Raw genomic sequence first — 13,250 nt, 5'->3', positions numbered from 1 at the left:
ATAGCTTGCTGAGGAACAAAACTAAATCAGCCACAAATACGCCCTAATCCGACTTATGGATTAGGTTAATTACCCTAATGATGGCAGACACAACTTGGCGGCTGTCACTTATCACTATTAAAGGGATAATCATCAGATAACCAAAGGATTATCCTAGGAGTCATCTACTAGTTCAAACTAGTAGAAGTCTATCGCTCAACGGATCTAACAGTTAGAATCCAACGACTATCCGAAGAAGGCTCAAATGCATCCAACGAAGAAGATTCGAAGGTACACTTTATATAAACCTTACTTACCTGCAAGGTAAAGAAGGAGAACAGATCCATGCACACCTTTGGACGTAAACACTCATATGCTTACGATCTAGATCATATTCCAGTTATTCATTCCTTAGCTCTGTGTGTCTAGCAGAGCCATTTGTGATTAAGTTCATTGACTGACTTAGCCTTCGTAGGTGGACCCCCGACCCTAGTGGTCGGGCCACATCTGACGCTTTCGTTTTGCAGGTCATTCCAAGGAGATCTAAGGGCTGAGCAGATTTTGGACGCATCACTAAGTTACAGTGCACTCTAGAAGCTTTCTCAAGTTAAAAACATAGAGAGAATGAGTCCTTGCATGCTTCTATGTTTTATTTCCTATTTAGGATTTGATCATAGAAAGGAAAACAAGAAGAAGAATCCAATTCAAATAAGGAAGATAGAAAAATCCCGTTTAGAGGGTCTCTGTCCAATTTTTATCAAGCCATTCATCAGACAGTCAACTGGTGTCCGATCGAGACGATTTTTGGAGGAGAGCTTCATGACTTCTTGGTCTTCAAATCCAACGGTGGGATTATGCATTGGAGATCTCTAAGTTAGTCCGATTCATACGTCAAAACACTCATTGGTTAAGTCAGATAGGAACTCTGAGTTTGATTCAAACTCTGAGTTTAATTAATCTATAAAAGAAGAGAAAACTCCAGGAAACCAGGAAGAACATTTTTGGGAGCTTTGGAAAAGTGTAGAGGTCAAACCAAAAGACGTTGGATGGCTTTGGAGATCTGAAGCCTGGGATTAAATTTTTCTTCATCTTCTTTCAATGTTCTTGAACTCTTCTGTAATGTTTTTAATTTCGAGTATGAACTAATTTAGTTTTTCTAGGGATTAGATGTAGCCTATCTTTGAATTCACACTCTTGAATTCATCCATATAATTTTGAATATTGTTTCCTTTGATTGAGTTTTTACTTATATTCGTCATGCTTTTGATTAATTGGCCACTAATCAATTGATTTGTTAATCATAATGAACTGAGAGGGGATTTATGTGTCTAGTTCATTGGATTAAAAGCCATGAATTACATGTAAGATAGAGATATACTTACATGGTTTGTGTAGTTGTTACATGGAAATCCATAGAGTTTAATGATTTCTTAGTTGTTTTAACCCACATAGAAATATAGTGGGTTAGCAATTGAGGGAATTTTTCTAATTAATAGTCAAGATTCCCTTCGCTATCTACTAGTCTCTCTCAAGTACCGTTGGATCAACTGGATAGCTTATTTGAAATACCTCCTTTGTACACCTCTCAATAGAATCAATTCTGAAGTAGTTATCTGATTCATTTGGAAACTTGATGGCCTTGAATACATTGAATGTGATCTTTTCATCTTGTACTTTCATAGTAAGTTCACCTGTTTGAAGATCAATCAGGGTCCTCCCAGTCGCCAAGAATGGCCTACCAAGAATAATGGGTATGTCTTGATCTTCTTCTATATCCAATACTAAGAAATCTTATGGAAATATAAACTTATCCAATTTAACCAAGACGTCTTCAATGATTCCCCTCGGATATTTAATCGACCTATCCGCCATTTGAAGTGACACTGTGGTAGGTTTAGCTTCTCCAAGGCCTAGTTTCCTGAAAATAGATAGAGGCATTAAATTAATACTAGCACCAATATCACATAAAGCCTTATTAAAATGAAAATTTCCTATAGCGCATGGTATTGTGAAACTCCCTGGATCCTTTAGCTTAGGTGGAAGCTTCAGCTGCAAAATAGCACTGCATTCCTCTGTCAATACGACAGTCTCATAATCTTCAAGTTTCCTCTTGTTAGCAAGAATGTCTTTCATAAACTTAATATAACTAGGCATTTGTTCCAAAGCATCTGCAAAAGGAATATGAATATGCAGTTTTTTAAATACATCAAGAAATTTAGAAAATTGCTTATCTAGTTTCTGTTTCCGAACTTGCTACGGATATGGAATAGGTGTATTATAAGGTGGTGGATTGTCTGGAAATAATTTGGATTTTGGCTTCCCCTCCTCCTTAATGTATTCCTCTGCATCTTTTTGCTCATCATGAACCGCCTCAGAAGAGGGTTCAGTTACTACGGTTTTCTTGAAAGGTTTCTCTAATACTTTTCCACTTCGAAGCTCAATAGCATTTGCATACTCTCTAGGATTTGTCTCAGTATTACTAGACAGTGATCCTTTTTGCCTTTGATTCATATCATGGGTGAGTTGTCCCATTTGTACTTCCAAATTTTTAATGGATGCAAAAATATTTTGATTGGTGATCTCTTGCTTCTGCATAAATTGTGAAGAAACTGTAGCCATTTTCTCAAAAGTATCATCCCATGGAGCTTTCTTCTGAAGTGATTGAGCTTGTTGATTTTCAGGTTGTCTTTGAGTATCTTGATTGTTTTTCCATCCAAAATTTTGATGGTTTCTCCACCCTGGATTGTATGTGTTGGAATATGGATTGTTTTGTTGGTTAAAGTTCCCCACATATTTTGCTTGCTCTAATTGATTTTGCTCAAAAGGATTAGCCATCTGACATTCACTGCTATAATGTGTTCCCTCACAATAGTTGCATATCACAATTGGAGGTTTGGTACCTTGAGTTGCTAACAACCCTACTTGCTTTGTTAATGCTTCAAGTTGGACGGCCATGGCTATCATGGGATGAGTTTCATTCCTCTGCAAAACTATTCTTGGGGCAACTCTATCCCTTGGCCTTTGATATGCATTTGAGACCATAACATCCAAAAGATCAAAAATTTCTGTTGGATCTTGTTCATGATTGATCCTCCTGAAGCAGCATCTACTAATGTTCTTGTGGAATTAGAGAGATCATCATAAAAAATCTAAACTTGCCTCCATTGCTCTATTCCGTGGTGTGGACATTTCCTTAGCAAGTCCTTGAATCTTTCCCATGCCTCAAATAGTGTTTCTGAATCAGACTGTAAAAAAATAGAAATATCTGTTAATAAACTAGCAGTCTTAGATGATGGAAATAATTTTACAAAAATTTTTTGAGCCATTTGATCCCAAGTAGTGATGGATCCTGGTTGTAGAAAATGCAACCAACTCTTAGCGTTGTCCCTTAATGAGAAAGGGAACAATCTCAATCTTATGGCATCATCAGTAACGCCGTTGCTCTTGAATGTGTCGCAAATGTCCAAGAACCCATCAATGTGAAGACTTGGGTCTTCACTAGGCAATCCAAAAAATTGATTCTTTTGCACCATTGTAATGATAGTAGGCTTGATTTCAAAACTGTTAGCTGCTACAGGTGGGCACCTTATAGCTATCCTATTATCTCTCACAGTTGGCGCAACATACTCTCACAAAGTCTTGCGCCTTGATGCTTCAACTTCAAGATGTGGTGGATTATTATCAAGATCCATTGCTCTAGAAGTGGAAGATGAATTTGTTCTGTCTTTCTTTGCTTTTGAGTTCCTTCGACAAGTTGCTTCAATTTCAGGATCGAAAGGAAGTAAATTATCGTTTCCTTTCCTTGTCATGCAAAATCAGTAGGACCTGTAAGAACTCCAATTCACGACTACAAATAAAATAAAATAAAATAAAAAAATAAAAGAATTCAAATTAAAACGAGCAGTAACTGCTATTGATATTAATCTATTAGTCCTGGCAACGACGCCAAAAACTTGTTGTGAAAAAGTACAACGCAAGTCTACGCTGTCGTAACAAGTAATATAATGATAAAAGATCGTTCCCTCGAAGACTATAGATTAAGTACCAAATTAATTGTACCAATTTTATTTGAACAAATAATAAGGAAGAGAATTTTTCTAGACTATAATGCAAATTGAAATTTAAATTGAGATTATTAATAGCAAAAACCTAGGGGTCAGATTTCACCATAACTAAGCATTCGCACCCTTTGATCCATCTTTATAATTTGAGAAATATTTTTCTAATTGATATTCGAGATTCCCTTCACTATCTACTAGTCTCTCTCAAGTACCAATAAAAATTCCCTCAATTGCTAACCCACTATATTTCTATGTGGGTTAAAACAACTAAGAAATCATTAAACTCTATGGATTCCCATGTAACAACTACACAAACCATGTAAGTATATCTCTATCTTACATGTTGTCACATCCCGCCCAAATACACCCAGTCTATACCCTATCTGGGTTACCCGGGGGAGTGATCCATAGCCCAAAAGATCAAGTTTAGGAACGATCATATCCATTTAGCACAATAACATAATCAAAAGCAAGAACAAATCATTGTATTCTAATAAGTTAATAATAAAAGTCAAGAAAAGATCACAGAAGAATCACTAAAGAATATCAAAGTGCGGAATAACAAGATACCAAATCAAAAGACAACTGTAGAGTAGAGCGGAAATATACCCCGCAACATATGCGGAAGGTAGATCGAAATCTAAAGCAAGCTCTAAGTTAATACAAGTAAAATAAAAGTCTAGAAGAAACAAGAGAATCTAATCCACATCTTCAGTCGGCTCTTCTTTTTCTTCAGTCTTCATCTTCTTCGCTTTAGGGTCATGCTCTTGAAGCTTCAGATCAGCATCTAGCTCACGATCCCATCGACGAATAAGACGATGCCGGCTGCCACCAATAGGAGCAGTCAGTGCAGCCCAAATCCGAGTGTTGGCTGCCTCGCTGTTCATTACCTTTTCCAAGGACATCCGGAGTTGTACCATGTACGGAAAGGTCCTCTGTACTGGGGCACGGATTCTCTTTTGTACCTGCAATGTCATCTAAAAACAAGTCCCCTGAAGGGTAAGCTCAAAAGAACTTAGCAAGTAAACCAAACACAATAAGCATATTCACATGCATTCACAAACAAACATATATGCAATGATATGAAACAATATATGCAAATATGCTTCTAACTCTATATATATGTATGCTGGTCTCTATTGGCAGACATGCTTTAAGTCATAGCACCATACTTCTTTGGGTAGGTCTCAATTCACTCATCCTCGGTTGGCAAAGGGTCCTTCATCCATCTTGGACAATCCATGGCTAGGGGTTAAGTCATCACTCTCTCACATCACCATTGGTCTAAGTACTGGTGCATGTCAGGGTAAAGCCTAGCCTAATGCAAGTCTTCTACTTAGTTATATCAACTCAGATCCAGATACCTCCATTCCTCCCCTCTCGGGATCCTTTCCGGCATCCTTCACACTAGAGTCAGCGTATCCGACTCTCTCAAATACGGACTCATCAACTGTAACACCCCACCCGCTGGTATCGGTTACCCGCTCGACAAACTTTGGGAGTGATCCGCCATAGGATCCACGATTTTAGTCTATCAACAATATTAAATACAAATAAAGATAATCAAGAGCAACAAATGTTCAATAAATGAATCAAATGAATTACAGGAGTCCAAATACTCCAATAACAATAATAAAGGAAAGAAATAATGAATAAAAATGAATAAGAGTTCAGCAGAAGTAAACAAAAGAATTATATCAATTTCTTCCCAGTTTCCTTTTCTAAGTTTAAATAGTGTTTTTCATGAATCTCAAGGTAGGGTGTCCTCCAGTTCTTCTCCATTCACTGATCAAACTTTCTGACCACCTTCCGTCTATGACCATCAGTAGGTGCGATAAGCACACTCCATGCACCCGCAGGAGCTCCCGCACATGCTATCTCCATTTCCCATGGACGGTGCCACATCTTCTTCATACGGGATGGTTCCTTCAGAGGAAACCAGTCCATCTTCCTGTACAATTCCTTCTTCTGTGCAGGCTAATAAACATATACAAAATAAAGGCGTGAGTTCTAAAGAACTCAGTAAGAAGCAATCACAAATCCCATCAATTATCCAACAATGCCAAAATGCACAAATAATATGAATGAATGCAAAGTATGAACGATACTATGATTTCTAACTATGTAGGTCTCTAATAGTTGACATGCTTTAAGATATACACCAGCCCTCCTCCGGGTAACTCTCATCACTCTGATCCGGCAAGGACCGGCTACCTCTATAGGGATCCTGGGAAAAAGGGAAAGTCCACACTTGGCTCTCATTTCCATGGCTGGGGTTAAGTCAACACTCTCTCACCACGACCATTGGTAATGAGTACTGGCGCATGTCGGGGTTTCTAATCCAATGCAAGGTCATACTGGTTACATGTCTACATGAAGTCCAGATACATCCCCTATGGCACCAACCAACTCGGTTCAGTATCCTTTGCAACCTAGGAGAGAGAATCCTCACGGACTGGCTACCGTTGTTGGACTCCACTCCTTAACCCTATGGTCATCCACATATTATTGGGGCGGATGCTCTCATGATTCCTCATGACACCCGATCCGATCCTTGGACATCCATGAGCCCAACCCTAACATATGCAACCCTACCATTTACATGACTAACAGTGGACCAATGTCACATCACTGTCATCACGGGTCACTCGGTTTCAATCCCCCTACCGAAAGGGTAGTAGCATGTGGGGTACCTAGCCATGCAATTCTAGACTCTACCTAATAATGTCATCAAATAGTAATGACAAGTCTTTGGAGACATCAGCAGGCATGTGTCCCATTCCACAGCCTTCTGATATCCCTAGCTAAGATATCCCAAAATAGATACCTCTTCCATCAGAACCATATACCAACTATCATCAATACATAACATTCATAATCAACACAATATGTATGTAAACAAGACAAACAGTAGTAAAATAACAAGATTTATATTTAAGACATAAATACAGCATCATATATAAAGAAATACAGTTTCTAATAGACACTAGATTAGCATATTTCAAGTCTATTCAAAAGATAGGATGAATTCTCCTTACCTGCATATAAGTAAACTGTCACGCCCTCCCAGCCGGTACCCTATCTGGCATACCCGAGAGTGTGATCCACAGCCCGAAGATCAGGTATCGAGTGATCAACCTCCCACATAAACAATAACATAATCATGAACAATCATAACAAGAGTGCGGAAGATAAATCATAGATTCAATAAAGAAAGAATGAATCATAAATGAATCAGAATACTAAATATAATCAGAGTATCAAACAGATAAGTAAAGCGAGGCAAAAATCCCACTTTACAACCAGCGGAAAAGTAGCTCTAAAAGAATAAACTAGACAAAATCTAATCCCAATAACAAGTACATTGGGTAACTAAATTGTTTCCACTTTATAGACAACATCCTTGTAAGTGTAAATCTCATAAATAGCACAAGGACGCTTCCACTCAATGGTCGGACTAAGCATCGTACGGAGCATAACCACTCGCGGGATCTTCGGAGTAATTGTGGTAACCGCAATCACCTTCCCCGGAGATATGCCTCTTCGCCTTGCGCTTCTTCATAGGGACCGTCATAGTACTCAAGACTGCGCAGGATAGTCTAACAACATTGTACAATAAAGGAATGAGTTTCAAAGAAACTCAAGTAAGGCGATTAAAATCCATAATAACATAAATGGCAGAATTCCGGAACAAACATAAATGCAATATGATATGAGACAAGCAATGAATGAATGAATCTAACTCTATGTATGCTGGTCTCTATTGGCGAGACATGCTTTAAGTCATAGCACCGTACTTCTTTAGGAAAGTCCACTCACATCCTCAACCATTTAAGATATCTTGGATTCTCTCACGGATCATTTCACCGGTCTTGAGCAGCCGTTTGGTAATGGGTCCTTCATCCCTCAGGACAAACCATGGCAGGGGGTTAAGTCAACACACTCTCTCACAACCATTTGGTATAAGCACTTGGCGCATGTCGGGGTAAAACCTAGCCAAATGCAAGTCTTCTACTTGGTTACATCAAGTCGGATCCAGATACTTCCATTCCTCGTCCCCGACGATCCTTTCCGGTATCCTTCACACTAGAGTCAGCGTATCCTATGGCACCGACCAACTCGGACTACGGACTCATCAACCCTATTGATCATCCACATATGGTAAACGGGAAGCTCTCACGTCCTCTCACGGGTTGGTTACCGGTCTTAAGCGCCCGTGAGCCCAAGTCTAATCATATGCAACCCTACCAATAAATGGCCCCCACAATGTGATTCCTGTCCTCTCACGGGTTGGTTACCGGTCTTGAGCGCCCATGAATCCCCATTGCTACCACGGGTCGTTCGGTCTCAATACCCCTCCGATTAGGGTCCGACATAACAGGACATCCTAGCCAAACACTACTAGACAATCCTAGATATGTCATCCAACAGTTTAGGAAGGTGTCCAGAGGGCATCTCCGGAAACATCCCATAATATTCCCGTAGTAGTCCAAGGACAGAAGTGTCGAAAGGACACCTCTCCTTTCCAAACCATACTTAAGCATACACATGCATCAATTCATATCATCACATATATGGTAACTTCATATATGGAAAGAAATCGATAATTACAATCACTTGTATAACATTGGTAAGTAAATCATACATGAATCAATTTAATATGAATAAGTAATGCTACTGTAATCAAAGTTATGCAACAGTAATATATCATTGTAAGAATCTAATTTAGGAAACATATTAATGATATTCAAATATAGAAACTAGATTCATGCTATCTATGTAATTAAGGAAATAACCATCCTTACCTTTTATAACTCGCAAAGGAATCCTAAGAAATCAAGTAAGATCTTGGCAAACTTGAGAAGAAGGTCCTAAACAAGTATATACAACATATTAGGAAAGATCCCTAACAGCAAAGATATCAAAACATCCGAAACAGACCAAATCTGGAGTTGCTGTACTCATTGGTCGAGTGGATTGGTCGAGTGGTCCATCGACCAATCAGTCGACCAATGCAGACAGTAGCCTATAAAATCAGAGTTTTAAGATATGAAATCCGAATTTGGTGGTTCAAAAGGATACTAATCAAGGGGTAGACTACATCAGTAGTATTCTAACATATAGGGGACCTCAAAACACTAATCAAATCAAGGTATCAAGATCCAAATTAGGAAACAAAAAGTTACCATAAATAAATCAACCATGGATCTTGATGAATTTGAAATAGAAAACAAAGACAAGAACAATAGGAGGATGGATCATTGCTTTCGGTAATGAAAACATGAAAACATACATAGGTCTTCATGGCATAAGGCTTAGAAGCATAAATCTAAATAAGGAAATAAAACCTACCATATATGTAACTATCATGCATCATGAAGAACACATAGTATGGTAGAAGAGAACAACTAGAAATCTATGGATTATGGATCATGGAAAGAAAACACAAGTAATTAACTACTAACATGATCAACATAGAAGATCCAAAGAGATCAGAATTCAGATTAGAAGTTTAACGAGAGATTAAATCATGGTTTGATCATGATTCCTTCAAAAGCTTGCAATGATCATGGTTAAGATCATTGTTCTAGCCTCAAATCCTTAGGATGATCATGAGAACATGTTCGAGAGATGTTTGCAACAGAGAATGCAGCATCTCTTCTACTGTCTCAACTCAAAAAGGAAAGAAAAACAAAGATGGAGGAGAAGAAGAGAGAGTAGACATACCTTTTGATGCAAAAAGAAGAGTTTCGACGAAGATCCGTCAAGAAAACACCAAGGATGCAAGAGAGATGACTTGCAGAGGTCTTTGGTTCTGTTCCAGAGGGTTTGGAGGCAGCAAATACGAAGTGGACTCGAGATTGGACTTAAATAGAGCAAGAACAACCTAATTGCCAAAGACAAGACTCATTGGTCTAGTGGATTGGTCGATCGGCCCAGTCGACCAATCAATCGACCAATGCTTGACAAAGAAGACCAAAACAGGGAATTGAAGGTCCAGATCAAATCCAATCCTAAAGGGGTTTTGCACACAAGTCAAGTGACTTACCTAATAGGTAGAAATGCCTTCAAACCAAGATAGAGAGCACTCCAAGTCCATCAACTAATTAGATCTTCATCAGGATTCAGTTTCCATAAATAGAACCTCATCATCAACTTTCATGGATTCAAAGCCGGACACCAAGTCCTCTACCGGGATGGCCCAAAGCTGACTTCTTACTTTACTTCGGGTCATCGGACCTACAAATAACAAGGTTTCCGGGTCAAGGTTAGGGCTGGGTTTTACATTCTCCCCCCCTTAAAGAAATTTCGTCCCCGAAATTGAAAGCGTACCTGTGCTTCCAAAGAGGTAAGGAAACTTCTCCTTCATATCTTCTTCCTTCTCCCAAGAAGCTTCTTCAGGGGTATGGTTCTTCCACCGAATCTTCACCAAAGGAATGGCGCGATTCCGCAGCTGCTTGTCCTTCCTATCCAAGATTTCGGCCGGTTCTTCATCATAGGTCAAATCAGCACTAAGTCCTTCAGTGTGCTTGCTGCAAAATGTGTTCCGGATTCTCTATGTATTTTCGGAGCATCGAAATATGAAACACATTGTGCACACCAGCAAGAGGCGGAGGTAATGCTAATCGATACGCAACAGGTCCAACCTTTTCCAAAATCTCGAAAGGTCCAATGTAACGAGGGCTAAGCTTTCCCTTAACATTAAATCTCATCACACCCTTCATTGGCGAGACCTTCGGAAAGACTTTCTCTCCAACTTGAAATTCCAAATCGGTCCTTCTCTTATCAAGCATAAGATTTTGCTGTCTTGATCAGGCGGACTTAATCCTTTCTCTTATCATATCTACCATAGCACTTGTAGCTTCAATCATCTCAGGACCTAAGACTTTTCTTTCACCTGTCTCGACCCAAGTACAAAGGTGTCCTACAAGTACCGCCATACAAAGCCTTGAATGGAGCCATGCCTATTGTGGCTTGATAACCGTTGTTATAGGCAAACTCAACCAAAGCTAGGTGTTCATCCCAATTACCACCCATATCCACCACACAAGATCCGAGCATGTCTTCCAATGTCTGAATTGTCCGCTCGGATTGTCCATCGACCGTGGATGATGAGCTGTACTCAAGTTCAATTGGGTTCCCAAGGCCTTCGCAAACTATTCCAAAACCTTGAGGTGAACCTAGGATCACAATCCGAAACAATACTCAATGGCACACCATGCAGATCGAACCACATTATCCACATAAAGCCTTGCTAGCTTATCCAGAGTATGAGTGATCTTCATAGGAATGAAATGGGCTGATTTGGTCAACCTATCAACAATCACCCACACAAGGTGTCATTGCCTTTACTTGTCCGAGGCAAGCTAGTCACAAAGTCCATGGAGATATCCTCCCACTTCCAACTAGGAATAGGAAGGGGCTGAAGTAATCCAGATGGAGGTTGTCGAACGGCTTTCACACGTTGGCAAGTCTCACACTTGGCAACAAAATCATCAACATCCGCCTTTAGACCAATCCACCAAAAATGTTCCTTCAAGTCCTTGTACATCTTGGTGCTTCCGGGTGTACAAGAAAGACCGATCGGTGTGCTTCCTTCAATATTTCTTTCTTAACTTCTTCGTTTGCGGCACACACAGTCTTCCTCTAAACAACAAAGCACCATCCATGGATATACCAAAGTCGGGGTCCGACTCGAGATTCGAAGAAATCTTCTCAACTTTGATCAAAAGCTCTTGATCGAACTCTGCAGAGCAACAATCTTATCTCTAAGACCAGATCTTGCCGTCATGGCGAAAGAATAAAATCAGAATTCTCGAGAACGATTTCCAAATCAAAACTCTCAATAGAAGACCACAATGGTAAACTCAAAGCATTCAAATCCAAAGTCTTCTTCTGGTTCTTCCTACTAAGAGCATCAGCAACAACATTTGCTTTCCCAGGATGATACTGAATATCACAATCATAATCAGAGACTAGTTCCAACCATCTCCTTTGTCTCATGTTCAACTCCTTTTGGGTAAAGAAGTATTTCAAACTCTTATGATCCGTGAAAATGGCAATCTTCTCACCGTAAAGATAATGTCTCCAAATCTTCAAAGCAAAGACAACGGCGGCAAGTTCTAGATCGTGAGTGGGGTAATTCCGCTCATAATCCTTCAATTGCCGAGAAGCATAGGCTACGACCTTGCCATGTTGCATCAGTACACAACCCAAACCAATCTTTGACGCATCGGTATAAACTGTCATACCACCGGAACTATCAGGTATAGTCAAAACCGGGGCACTTGTCAATCTATCTTTCAGCTCTTGGAAATTCTTCTCACAAGCGTCCGGACCAAACAAACTTCTCTTCTTTCCTGGTCAACTTAGTCATAGGAGCAGCCAACCGAGAAAAGTTCTCAATAAACCTTCGGTAGTAACCCGCCAATCCAAGAAAACTTCTTATTTCCGTTATCGACTTCGGTCTCTCCCAATCAGCCAGACTTGGACCTTTTCAGGATCGACACGAATACCTTCGGCTGAAACTACATGACCAAGGAATACCACTCTCTTAAGCCGGAAATCACACTTGCTAAACTTAGCGAACAACTTCTTTTCTCGCAACCTTTGCAAAGTGAAACTTAGATGACTCGCATGCTCTTCTTCGCTCTTCGAATAGATCAAGATGTCATCAATGAAAACAATCACAAACTTATCAAGCACATCATGAAATACTCGGTTCATGAGGTCCATGAACACCGCAGGAGCATTGGTCAATCCGAAGGGCATGACTCTAAACTCGTAGTGACCATACCGCGTTCGGAAAGCTGTCTTGAAGATATCACTAGACTTCACTTTCAATTGGTGATATCCGGACCTTAAGTCAATCTTTGAGAACACAACTGCACCCTTCAACTGATCGAAGAGATCATTGATTCTGGGCAGCGGATATCTATTCTTGATAGTCAACTTATTCAACTCACGGTAGTCGATGCACAAGCGCATACTACTGTCTTTCTTCTTGACGAACAAGACCGGAGCTCCCCAAGGTGACACACTAGGCTGTACGAAACCTCTATCAGAGCCCAAGGTTCGAGGAGATCCTAACCACAAAAGACAACAACTGATCATTCCTGAGTCATTGATCTGAAATGACTCTTCTACTCTTAGAAGTGAATAATAGAACACTGAATTAGAAACTTAACCTTTGAGGCATAACAGAACATT

General features: G+C 39.8%; 1 non-coding gene across 1 annotated transcript; it reads left to right on the top strand.

Annotated features, from left to right (window-relative positions):
* The first annotated feature begins 3,150 nt into the window (after window positions 1-3,150).
* LOC149012164 (small nucleolar RNA R71) lies at window positions 3,151-3,252 on the top strand. The gene has a single exon (XR_016174191.1). It is a non-coding gene; the product is annotated as a small nucleolar RNA R71 (small nucleolar RNA).
* Window positions 3,253-13,250: the final 9,998 nt, after the last annotated feature.

This window comes from Hakea prostrata, chromosome 6 (assembly GCF_041222555.1).
Source record: "Hakea prostrata isolate BN-2017 chromosome 6, UWA_Hpros_2, whole genome shotgun sequence".
Taxonomy (NCBI): domain Eukaryota; kingdom Viridiplantae; phylum Streptophyta; class Magnoliopsida; order Proteales; family Proteaceae; genus Hakea; species Hakea prostrata.
The sequence above is the reverse complement of the archived record's forward strand: the minus strand, read 5'-3'. Positions and strand labels throughout refer to the sequence as shown.